Genomic DNA, 13,800 nt, shown 5'->3' on the forward strand with positions numbered 1-13,800 from the left:
AGTATTTAAACTGACAAACTCTGGGAGGTTGTAGGGGACATCAATGTTATTTTTTCCTATGAGGATAATTTAAACCGGTGGCGGCCGTACTACGCTCTTCAGTTGTTAGAGGCCATATTACGATCTTTAGTTGTTAGAGGGCGTATTACGCTCTTCAGTTGTAGGCAACTGCTATCCACCAGTGTAGTAGTGCATTGTCTCTGTTTACTAATGGGGCGATACACCTAGAGTGAGTTCACTGATATGGTTGGTGCGTACTACGTAGCGCACCACAACGGACGAGCTGCACAGCGGGTTAATCAACAACAATATCCTAATCGCCGTATTCCGCATCATACGACTTTTGCTGCTGTGTACCAACGTGTGCGTGAGACCGGGTCATTTAGCAGATTACCTAGACAGGGACGCCGTCGCTCTGTAAGAACGCTGCAATTTGAGGAAGCTGTCTTGCAGCATGTGGAGCGCGATCCTTCAATCAGCACTCGTGCAATTGCACGTAACATGGGGACGAATCAGACGACTGTAAGAACAGTCCTTCGAGAGCAATTGTAACGTCCATTTCACTTACAGCGTGTCCACAAGCTGGAACCAGTTGATTATCCACCCAGAGCTCAGTTTTCGCAGTGGTGCCTGGAACAATGTGAAATGAATCCTACATTTCCATCCTCTGTGTTGTTTACCGAAGAATCAACGTTCGGGCGTGATGGAGTCTTCAACATGCAAATCCGCATGTTTGGAGTGAGGATAACCCACATGCCACAGTTATTAGCGCTCATCAAGTGCGGTTCTTCGTTAATGTGTGGGTCGGTGTTGTGGGGGACTGTTTAACTGGGCCGTGTCAACTACCTAGGCCATTAAATGGCAGGCACTATTACAATTTTCTCTCCAGAGCATTGCCGGGATTGCTGGAAGACGTCCTGCTGCCTATAAGACAACACATGTGGTTCCAACATGACGGGACGCCGGCACATTTCAGTCGTCGTGTGCGGTTCCCAGAATTGGCAGAGGTGGTCCTTCACTATGGCCTGCTCGATCCCCAGACATGTCCCCCCTGGACTTCTTTGTGTAGGGAGAGATGAGCAACCTTGTTTACGCAACTCCTGTTGAAAATCTACTGTAATTGAAATTTGGTTGTGTTAATGTGTTTTCTCTTGGTCATAAAAGATGGGAAAGTATTAGTTGGTTTAATTAATTTGCCGCCAGAGAAATCTTCTCATAGAAAAAAATTAACATTAGGAAAAAATATTTGTTTTGATGTCCCCTACAGCCTCCCAAAGTTTGTCGGTTTAAATACTTTTCACCCTGTGCATCTGCATCTGCGTAGATACTCCGCAAGCCACCGTACGGTGCGTAGCGCTAGGGTACCCTGTGCCACAAGTAGTCATGTCCTTTCCTGTTCCACTCGCAAATAGAGAGATAGAAAAACCACTGTCTGTATGCCTCCTTATCAGCCCTAATGTCTCGTATCTTATCTTCGTGGTCTTTAGGCGTAATGTATGTTGGCGGCAGTAGAATTGTTCGGGAGTCAGCTTCAGATGCCGGTTCTCTAAATTTTCTCAGTAATGTTACTCGAAAAAAAACGTCACCTTCCATCCAGGGATTCCCATTTGAGTTCCCGAGTCATCTCCGTAACACTTACGTGTTGTTCGAACCTACCGGTAACAAATCTAGCAGCCCGCCGCTGAACTGCTTCGATGTCTTCCTTCAGTCCGACGTGGTAAAGATCCGAAACACTCTAGCAGTTCTCAAGAATAGGTGGCATCAGCGTCCTATGTGAGGTATCACTTACAGGCGAACCACTCTTTCCTAAAATTTTCCCAGTAAACCAAAGTCGACCGTTCACCTACACTACCACAGTTCTCACATGCTCATTCCATTTCATATCGCTTTGCTACGTTACACCCAGAGATTTAAACGACTTTACTGTTTCTAGGACACTACTAATATTGTATCCGAAGATTACAGGTTTGATCTTTCTACTCGTCTGCCTTAACTTAAATTTTTACGCATTTAGAGATAGCTGCCATTCATCACACCAACTAGATGGCTCAAATGGCTCTGAGGACTATGGGACTCAACATCTGAGGTTATCAGTCCCTCAGGACTTAGAACTACTTAAACCTAACTAACCTAAGGACATCACACACATCCATGCCCGAGGCAGGGTTTGAACCTGCGACCGTAGCAGCAGCGCCGTTCTAGACTGAAGCGCCTGGAACCGTTCGGCCACAGCGGCCGGCACACCAACTAGAAATTTTGTCTAAGTCGTCTCGTATCTTCCTACAGGCACTCAACTTCGATATCTTATCGTACACCACGTCATCATCAGGAGACAACGGCAGATTGCTGCCCACCCTCTCAGCTAAATCAATTAACTACATAGAGAACAACAGCGGTCCTATCACGCTTCCCTTGGGCAATCCTGATTACAGCCTTGTCTCTGGTGAATACTCACCGTCGATGACAACACACTTGGTTCTATTTCTTAAGAAGTGTTCGAGCCACCCATTTATCTGTGATTTTATTCCAAACTCTCGTACTTTCGTTAACAGCCTGCAATGAGGCATCGTGTCAAATGCTTTCCGGAAATCTAGAAATATGGAATATGTCTGTTATCTTTCATCCAAAGTTCGCAGTATATCATGTGAGAAAACGGCAAACTGAGTTTCGCACAAGTGATGCTCTCCAAAACCATGCTGATTCGTGGACATACGCTTCTCAGTCTCCAGGAATATATTCGAACTGAAAGTATGTTCAAAGAATCTGCAGCAAACGGAAGTTAGGAATATTGGTCTGTACTTTTGATGGTCCTTTCTTCCACCCTTTTTATGTACTGGAGTCATGTGCACTTTCTTCCAGTCACTTGGGGCTTAGCGCACGGCGAGAGAATCACGATAAATGCAGCCTAGGGAAGGGTCCACAGCCATAGACTAGTCTTTATAAAATCGAAATGGGATTCCATCCGAATCTAGTGATTTGTTTGCTTTCAAATCTTTCAGTCATCCCTCTACGCGGTGGATGCTTATCACTTTGTTGTCCATACGGGAGTCTGTCCATTCGTCAAATGACATGTTTCCAAGATTTTCTGTTGCTACGATTTACTTCGGCTTTCGTTTTGCTGTCTTCGGAACTGCACCAGACTGGTCAACAAGGGACTGAATGGAGCCTTAGACCCTCCTAGCGATTTCATGCACTCAGTGTTACTACAGGAAACCACGTCATTATGCGTAACGATCGTTGGTAACCCGTGCGACCTAAATCTCTCAAATATTGCCTTCACGGTCTTTTCACGAAATATACATAGGACAAAGCAATATATTGTTAGAGTTTTGTAGGAATGTACACAGTCAGAGTTATTACAATAAACCACACCGTGACGCATAACACATGTCTTGTAGCGTCTGCCACTAGAGTTGAGTCAACATGTCTATGACGCTTTCGATTTTCCTAAAACAACCTGTGAGGATACGTGACGGTGGTGAGGGTCATAGACTGACGAGCAATATTCAAGTAGCGCTCTACCAATGTTGTGTGAACTACCTCTTTCCAGGGTAGTCTACCCTTCCTGACGATTCATCAAATGAATCTCAGTCTGGTATCTACCTTTCGTACGATTTCTTTTATGTGGTCGTTATACACTCATACTCATAAATTAAGGATAATTGCAGAATGTGGTGCCACACAACGTGGCACTACTTAAAATTGGCGTTAATAGAATAGGCACATAGAGAACACACACGTCACAGATCTGTAAGTCGACGGTATTGGTGATAAGTTGAGAAAACCGTCCCGAAACACATGTGCTACAAAACGCCACTGTTTCCTGCTCGTGTACCCCGACATCAATAAGGGATATGATCACCATGCACACGTACGGAGGCCGCACAATGGGTTGGCATACTCTGGATCAGGTGATGGAGCAGCTCCCATTCATGCACTAGTGCCTGTCGGAGCTCCTGCAGTGTCCTAGAGGTTTGAAGACGTACAGCGCGATACGTCGACCGAGAGAGTCCCAGACGTGATCGATGGGGTTTAGGTCGGGAGAACAGATCATTCCACTCACTTGATATCTTCTGTTTCAAGGTACTCCTCCACGATAGCAGCTCGGTGGGGCCGTGCGTCATCATCCATCAGAAGGAAGGTGGGACCCACTGCGCCCCTGAAAAGGCGGACATACTGGTGCAAAACGATGTCCCGATACACCTGACCTGTTACAGTTCCTCTGTCAAAGATATGCAGGGGTGAACGTGCACCAATGATAATCCGGCCCCACATCATCTAACCACGACCTCCATACAGGTCCCTTTCGAGAATATTAAGGGGGTTGGTATCTGGTTCCTGGTTCACGCCAGATGAAAACCCGGCGAGAATCACTGTACAGACTATAGCTGGACTCGCCCGTGAACATAACCTGGGACCAATGTTCCAATGTCCATGTACTGTATTCTTGACACCAGCCTTTACAGGCTATCCTGAGACCAGGGGTCAGTGAAATGCACGTTGCAGATCTCCGGGCGAATAAACCATGTCTGTTCAGTCATCTGTAGACTATGTGACTGGAGACAACTGTTCTAGTGGCTGCGGTAAGGTCCCGAGCAAGTCTACGTGCTGTACTCCGTGGCCGTCTGCGGGCACTGACGGTGAGATATCGGTCTTCTTGTGGTGTTGTACACTGTGGACGTCCCTTACTGTAGCGCCTGGACACGTTTCCTGTCTGCTGGAGTCGTTGCCATAATCTTAAGATCACACTTTGTGGCACACCTACGACCTGCTGTGTTTGACCAGCCTCCAGTCGCCCTAGCACTCTACCCCTCATAACGTCATCAATATGTGTTCTTTGAGCCATTTTCCACACACAGTCACCGTTAGCACGTCTGAAAACGTCTGCACCGAACCCTCACATGCACCAACGCACCTCTGCGTATGTGGACTGCTGCCAGCACTACCGTTCGACGACCGCAGGTCAAATACACCGCATGGTCATACCCCGAGGTGATTTAAGCCCGCAAACCGCCCACCAGAGCGTTGTTTCACCATGTATCAGCATTATCCCTAATTTATGAGCATGACTGTACTTTAAATCGCGCCGTGTGCATACTTCCCTATACTTCTAGAAATTATTCGGCTATTACTTAATAATACAATATCGGGTCTTTCCGACTATTTATGCTCAATACATAACACATGTTAGTGTTGAGGGTCAACTGCCGGTCCCTGCACCAACGATCGATCCTGGTCTTCCTTTATTTTGTTGCAGTTTTCTAGCATTCCCTATATGCGTGGGTGTGCTGAAATGTAATGCCACCAAATTTTTAATGTGAAAACTCTGAAAGATTTTTGAGTAAAAGAATATTTATTAGCATTCTACATCTTTATTCTCCATGTCTACATACTTGCAGCCTTCTGCCGCTAGCGGGCTCTGAGCTGTAGCGTCTAACATGGCTTAGGACGTAACAACGCATCTCTGTCGGTGAGAGAGCAATTGCGTGCTGTAATCACGTTTCGAATTCGAAGAGTTCGTCCACACGTAGAGTACCCTCTCCTCCAGCATGACAATGGCAGATCACACAGGAGCAACAATCCGGCATATCGGGTTCAGTGTCACTGATCGTCCTCCATACAGAGCCGAGTTGGCACCATCCGATTTTTATTTGCTCCAGAACTTATAGAACACCTTCGAGGACTTCACCTTGGCAGTGTAGAACCGTTGCATTCAGAGATGAGGTTGTGGCTTCGTCAACGAAGTCTAATATTCTACTGTGACGGTATAAACCAAATGGGCCGTCATTGAGAGAAATATGTTCATTACCACGGTGGCTATGTTGAGAAATAAATATGTGGACATGAAGAATAAAGATGTAGAGTGTCAATAACGTTTGTTTTATTTAAAAAGCTTTGAGAATTTGCACATAAAATATTCGGAGGCATTATTTTTCAGTATGCCCACATACAAGCGAATTCTGTATACAACAGCATCATCCACGAATAGCTTCAAATAGCTTCCGAAGTTATGTCCTATGTCATTTATTCATACCGTGAATAACAATTTCCTGCTAAACTTCTTTGGAGTACGTCCGAGGTTACTTGAACGTCTCAAGGTTACTCTCCTTTATGAACGACAGACATAATGTGTCCTATTTGTCGATTGCTACGGAGGTGCTTTTCGGTCTCAGAGAGGTCATAATATGTGATCATACAACGTATTCCAAAATTCTGCGACATAACGACGTCATCAATATAGGACTGTGTCTGTGAGCACTCTTCCAGTGACTAGGAACGCTTCGCTTCTCTTAACGTCCTGAGGTAGACAATTGCTTGCTATTCCATCAGTCGTAGTCGCCTTTCCTCTATCAGTGATTTTAGATGATTTTTCATTCGAGCGTATAGTTATTTCGATATCTGTCATTTCGGAGTTCATGCTAACATCCTCCGTTTCGAAGCCATTATTGTTACAGATTTTGCATTGTAATAATGTAATTGTGATTTATTCCATTTGTTACTTTAGTTACCTTTGTTTCTGAGAAAATACATTCACAAAAGTGAGAAAGTCTGGAGTACGCAGTCACCAAAACCAGCAACACAAGACACAGAATAATGCTACAACCCTCAGTCGAAAGAGGGTCATATTGTGTTTAATCTGTTCTGTCAGTGTACAGTACAATAAGTAACAAATGCAGAGCTGTTCTCTTACAGATGTTCAAAATGTCAAACCATCGTGATCATGTTAGCGTTACCACAACGGACCATCGATTGTCTCACATGTTCGAGAATACCAGGAGTTTAGGGTACTGCTTCCGGGGATGCGACTATCCTTAACAACCAGATCTATGTGCTATCGACCAAAGTCTCGTCAAAAAGGCTCTCCGAATACCGCAAAAGAGGAAATCCGTTTATGTCATATCTGATGAGCAAGCTGACCTAAGAACACGACCACCGAGTCATTGCCCAGACTGTACATCGACATGGTGTCGTACATAGAGTACACAATGTGCCAACACTTCATCCTGTTGAAACTACTTAAGCTGACTAATTATCAGCTGAAAATCTTCTAGGAACTATGGAGGGACGAGCTGAATGAGCGTTTGTACAGTGCTCCGTTCTGTTAATTTGGAACTACGCAAGGCCCACTCACATAATCGTTGATGATCTCTACCCTCATCCAGTAGATTCACAGAAAACTAGTGTTGATAGAAACGACACACCAATGCGTGTGAGTTTCATCATCTCATACATGCTATTCTACTGTTGGAACATGCCCTATCCAGCAAGAATGGTATGGTCTCTGTAAACGACATGAAACTACAGTGTGTTTTTTCTCAAATTGCTGTAGGAACAACATTTGAAAACTTCACTTCAAATGGGAGGCAATGAATGCACCTTATGTGGTTGATAGAATCTATGAGTGCAGCCGTTGGGGATAAGAGTCTCAAAACAGTTGTTTATTTTGTATTCAGAGCTCTTGCAACACGCTGGCTACTGTTGAAACAATTAGTATCAATCCCATAAAATGCGTTGTCTTCCAAGTCAAGTGTTGTGGCATACCTCGCACAGCCAGTGAAATCAATTATACTGGAAAAAAAGGTATAAAAATTTAAAAACTCTTGTTTTGCGTATGTTGTTCAAATTATAACCTCTTTTCAAGACACTATTCATTTTCTTCATCTGACCTTTCAAGTTATTATTTCTCTCTGACCGAATTACAGTGTCATCGACAAAAGTCAATGTTTTCGCTTCTCTTCCTTAACCTTTAATTCTCTTTTCAAATTTCTTCTTGGTATCGTTTACTGCTTGCTCCGTGAATAGATTAAATAACATCGTGGATAGGCCACAACCGCGCCTCTTACCCTTCTCAACTACTGCTTCCTAATTTTGTCCTTCGATTCGTGTAACTGCAGTCTTGTTTCTGCACAAGCTGTAGGTAATATTCGTTTACTGTGCTTGAACTCTGCTCCCTTTAGAATTTTGAAGACTGCTTGTGGGTACTCTGTGGGCTAGAATCTGGATTTTCGACCTCTAGGACCCTACGCTGACTTGGGGAGGGCTGAAAAATCTTGAAATTTTTGGCTTTTTTCCATTATTTCGTCTATAACTTCTAAGCCACGCGTTTTTATTGGGATGCACCTATTTGGAAAGCTGAGGAGCATTAAATTTTCTGTACAATTCACTCGTCAAAAGATTTTTTTTACGCAATAGTTACCAAAACAGAAAGTGATTCAGACATACAAAAAATTTCTCAGATTCTCAAAAACAGCAGTAACATGGAGGTATTTGCTTATAATTTACATTTGTCAACGTTTCTATATAAATTGTGTTAGATGTCCATAAATTTCGGCACATAGGAAGAATCCATCTAGATGACCCACAATCACTGACACCACAACCACGAGTGAGCCCGCCATAGCTGTTCATGGCTCACGTGACATCGTGCTCTATGGATGCAAAAAACTTGCATAACATCTCTTTCAAACCACTACCAGCCGTAATCGTCCCTCTGACACCCATGAATGACATTAAGAGGCAGGAACCTCCTAGCCTTAGAACGACGTTGCTCTATTACGGAATGGATGCAACCACATCACGAGCCTCCATAACAATGGCTGTTCAAAAGTGAGAACACATGTTCCTTGGTTAATTCGCTTACAGTCTTCAATTACAATGACTATGGATGTATATACTGTAGAGTAATAATTTACCGGTGAATCGATTAACAAGAGGCACACAGTCTCGGAGCATTCGTATTTCTCTCCTTATGTCCTCAGTTCTATGAATCCATTCCGGCTGGGTACTGATGACGAATGCATGTTCTTCTCACACATACAGGCAGTATCAGAGGCAGATGATACGATGACCTGTGCAGATATGATATTTATGTCAAACAATTTTACAGTTTTCAGTCCTTCATTTCGCGGCCGGAGAAACTGCTTAACTTCAACAGTATCAGTTTTGCCAATTATATCTGATGCCAAGATGACTTTGATGCAAACTACCAACGTCTCACTTGTTACAGCATCTCAGGGAGGGGGGCGGGGCGGCTATTATTCCTCCCATGGTGTGAAATGTGACTTTTTCATTCACCTTGTTCGCGTTGAAGTCGGAGTTATCGAGGATGATCTTGCTTACTGGACTGACTGACTCGTCGACTGTGTCTTTCTTTGTCTGCAGCACATACGATCCTTCAAGCCTAGAAGCTTCGGCATAGGAAGCTGAAAATTTTAACGTCGCTAGAAAGTGTAAAAGAAGTTTGAATCCAGGATTTTTGTTAATTTACTTTGCAAACCCGATTAAAATGGGAGACAAGAATTATTTTGGTCGCAGGCTAGCACAATGGCATGTCCCAGAGCAACACATTTCTTCCTCCAAGATTATAGTGAATTTGACAGAATGATTGTACGCAGGAGGAAAAGCTGTGCCTCGGGGACAACATGATGCAAACCATCAAAGAAATTATTGATGGGAAGGTAAGCAGTAGTGCTGAACACTATAGAGCGGAATCCTCTAAAATAATTTTTTCTGCTGTTTTCACAATTTGAAACCTTTCTTCTTGAGGGTATCCTTTTTCTCGTTCACGTTCCATTTGTAAGACAAAATTTTTGTGATCAATGTTCTTGAAACATACAATACTCACTCTATTGGATGAGCAAGATATAATTATGTCATATTTATACTTCTCCTCCAGACGTTTTTTCACTATTTTATCATGAGAACGAGAGTTTTCAGGTACCTCATCAAGCAACTGTCCAAGGGAGAACCGGCACTCGTCGCTGCTCTTCTCGAGTAAAGCAAATATAACTTCCAGGTGTTGATCTATGCTGGGGGTAGGTTGTTGAGGCCTTTTGTGGACACATGGTGGTATTTTGTAGAAACTGTGAATGCACTTCTGGTGATATTCCGCGTTAAGCGCAATTAAATATGAAAACATGTTATCCAACACGCTCATACGGTCTTCCATTTTTCGTCCGCAATCATCATCTCACAGTCTTGCATGTGATAAAATTGTGCTTGCTACTTCTGAGATTGCGCCTTTCCTTAGGTAAATTGGTCTATTTATCTCTGTACTCTTCAGTAACCTCTTCCTCGCAAAACTGTCTACATCTATATGGATACTCTACAAATCACATTTAAGTGCCTGGCAGAGGCTTCATAGACTCACCTTCACAATTCTCTATTATTCCAATCACGTATAGCGCGCGGCAAGAACGAACACCTATATCTTTTCGTACGAGCTGTGATTTCCCTTATTTTATCGTAGTGATCGTTCCTCCGTATGTAGGTCGGTGTCAACAAAATCTTTTCGCATTCGGAGGAAAAAGTTGGTGATTGGAGTTTCGTGAAAAGATTCCGTCGCAACGAAAAACGCCTTTCTTTTAACGATGTCCATCCCAAATCCTGTATCATTTCTGTGACTCTCTCTCCCATATTTCGCCATAATAAAAAACGTGCCGGCCTGGGTGACCGAGCGGCTATAGGCGCTACAGTATGGATCTGCGCGACCGCTACGGTCGCAGGTTCGAATCCTGCCTCGGGCATGGCTATGTGTGATGTCCTTAGGTTAGTTAGGTTTAAGTAGTTCTACGTTCTAGGGGTCTGATGACCTCAGAAGTTGTCCCATAGTGCTCAGAGCCATTTGAACCATTTGAACAAAACGTGCTGCCCTTCTTGAACTTTTTCGATGCACTCAGTCAGTCCTATCAGGTAAGGATCCCACGCCGCGCAGCAGTATTCTAAATGAGGACGGACAAGCGTAGTATAAGCAGTGTCCTTAGTAGATCTGTTACATTTTCTAAGTGTCCTGCTAATAAAACGCAGTCTTTGGTTAGCCTTCCCCACAACATTTTCTATGTGTTCCTTCCAATCTAAGATCAGATGATAATCATGGCTTACCTGAGCGGTTTGTGTTTGGGGCAATTGTATCGATGTCACGTTCCCGACGTAGTGAGGTCAAAATCAATTTATCATTGCTGTAACTGTTTTGAGAAGGCGTGTGAATTATAATTCTTCCAGTAACCGTTGACGTTCAAGCTCTTTACGTTCGACACTAGAGGCAAAAGGGTAGTAACTCCTCTCTTTTACCTTCTCTCTTTTTAACTATTTTCGCATATGAAACACCGTTCTAACACCACTGAAGAGGCCATATTACCTCAGCACCACCACGAAAAAAAAGTCTGTTACAGCAAGTCCAAGGAAAACGCCTTGTAATATCACTAAAATAAAAAATCACCAACGAACATTCACATCGAACAGCTACAACGTAACTGACCTGAGAATAAAAGAACCTCTACTTTATAAATTACATTGCGCCTAACACAATTTTGCACAGAAATTAATAAAAGATTCGCAAACTGCGATTATTACATGTAAACATTGACAAATGAATATTATAAGCAAAAACGCGCCTTTTGCTGCTATTTTTCAGAATGTGAAAAGTGTTTCGTATTTGTGAACCACTTTCTATCTCGGTAACTGTTGGGACAAAAATATTTTTGACGAGTGAGATATGCAGCAAACTTAATGCTCTTCAACTTTGTAAATATTTGCGTTCTGTTAAAAACGCTTGGTTCAGGAGTTGCATGCGAAATAATGAATTAATACCGAAAATTTAAACGTTTTTCGGTCCTCCCCAAGTTAGCAAAGGGTCCTCGAGGTCTAAAACTCAGATTCTAATCCATTGGGTACCCACAAATAACACACCAAAATATCATTAATTTCGGAGTACTTTCCAGGTACCCTCCAACCCCTTCATATGTTACTTGTCCCGGATTATAAGATGCTTCTAAGACAAGGAGTAGGATCGCGATGGTCTCGCGTGCTTCTACATTTCTCTGAAGCTCGAACTGATCTTTTCTATCAGTTTTTCCATTCTTCTGTAAACAATGCGTGTTTGCAACGAAGACTAATCAAACTGATAGTTCGGTAATATTCATACCCATCAGCTCTTGTCTACGTAGGAGTACGGTTATGAAAAGGGAAGGTGAACAAAGATTATTCCCAGGCAACATTAAAGCAGTCATACTGGTTACATCTAGTAATTAACTTGATTCCTGTGTCATTTATCCAAAATTATTCTGCGTTTTGCGTTTGTAGTGTGGATGAACCACCACTAGTTTCAGTGAAATGAAATGCACGTCGTACCTGACACATTTTCATATGATGTAGATAATAATTCGGTTCTTATTATTCTGACTTCACTAATCCTTCTCCAAATTCTTACACTTGGTCTAACAACTTCACAGCTGCATTTAGTTGCATCCACAACCTCCATACCGTTTGGTATACGGTAGTGTACCCATAGCACCCACAGCTTAGACACGCACAGATTTCACTGGAATGATGTATTTGTTTTTCGAGTACAGCTGTTTAATTTTATTTGTAAAAACAGGTATTGGGATAATTGTTATGCAAACTTGTAGGCTGTACGCCTTTCTTCTGTGTAAGCAGCACAAGTTTTTAGGCTTGATCTTTCCCATCAACGCAGATAAATACTCCTACAATATCGCACTAAAATTTTTAAGTGTTCTCTTTTGAATTTTACTCAGTACTGTGCACTGTATATTGCGCTTTAAAAGTAAAATAAGTAGGAGAACATGTGGCAGAACGGGGTACTTCATGTTAAACAGTTATTTTGAGGTACAGGATAATATTAATAAGCAGTTAAATTGGTTTAGATCTCTTTATTATAATGCTATCTTTCAAAACATTATTACATATCAATATACAATTACTTGGCATTTTATTGACAAGTTTGAGAAAAGGTAAATTTCCCAGCTTTTTCCCAATTGGTGGGGAAAAATGCGGAATAATACTTGACATAGGGCCTACAAAAATTAGTTATAATTGGCACATAAACCATAAACATTTATGCTTCATGTAATGTGCATACTTGAATAACCTCGTCCTCATTGTCAACCCCCACACAACTTGCGAGCCCGCTTGAAGCACACTTCACGTCTGATCCAATCCTGTTCGGAGCAGTCAAGACAGTAATGACACTCATTGACTTCTTCTAATTTACCACTATCATTGGACGAATTCGGTTGCTTTAGATTTGAGTATGTTTTCCAGATGTAACGTTGTTTTTGTCTACTTCAGACTTTTCTTAGACTTCCTGGACTTACTGAAGGCACTTTTTCCGACTTGGTTTTCCTCTTTGTTATTTTCTTTCATCTACGTTAATTAACTCTGTCTTATAAGCAGATGAGGTCTTTTTTTGACACATATTTATTTTCCTGTGCTACATTTGGAATTGGTAATATGATTTCTGGACCAGAAGTTTGAAACCTATATTCTGAAGATTTCGCTACTCTACCAGGAAGCATGTCCGATGAGTGTGGTGTAAGAGTTATCACCTGTGATGGAGTTTCAAGTCGTGCTGTGCTAGATGCGTGTAGTGGCCCTGGTAAAGTTTTTTTTCAGAGTTTGCCTCTCGGTATTAGTGATTGGTGATAGTTGTCAACAGGCCAAATTCCAGTATTCGGTCGTCATTAACAATATGTAACTTGTTGATGAACGCTACCACCCGGCTGGAGACCCGAGAAACATCCATCAACAGTTTACGCCGGGAAGGCCTACAGTCACAAACATGTAACTTAGCTGACAACTGCAAATATGCACCGAAAAAGAAGGTCGCAATTTGAAACAGTGTGATCGCTTTTCCAGGATTTCAAAGATACACTGATGGAAAAAAATCGCAGCACCAAGAAGGAGTTGTGCGACTTAAAGGAAAATCGGTAGGCGTGATTCTACATCTGAAAGATGATGTCTGTTCAGGTTTAGCGCAAGTCGCATAAGAGTGGCGCTAGAGGT

This window comes from Schistocerca gregaria, chromosome 3 (assembly GCF_023897955.1).
Source record: "Schistocerca gregaria isolate iqSchGreg1 chromosome 3, iqSchGreg1.2, whole genome shotgun sequence".
NCBI lineage: Eukaryota > Metazoa > Arthropoda > Insecta > Orthoptera > Acrididae > Schistocerca > Schistocerca gregaria.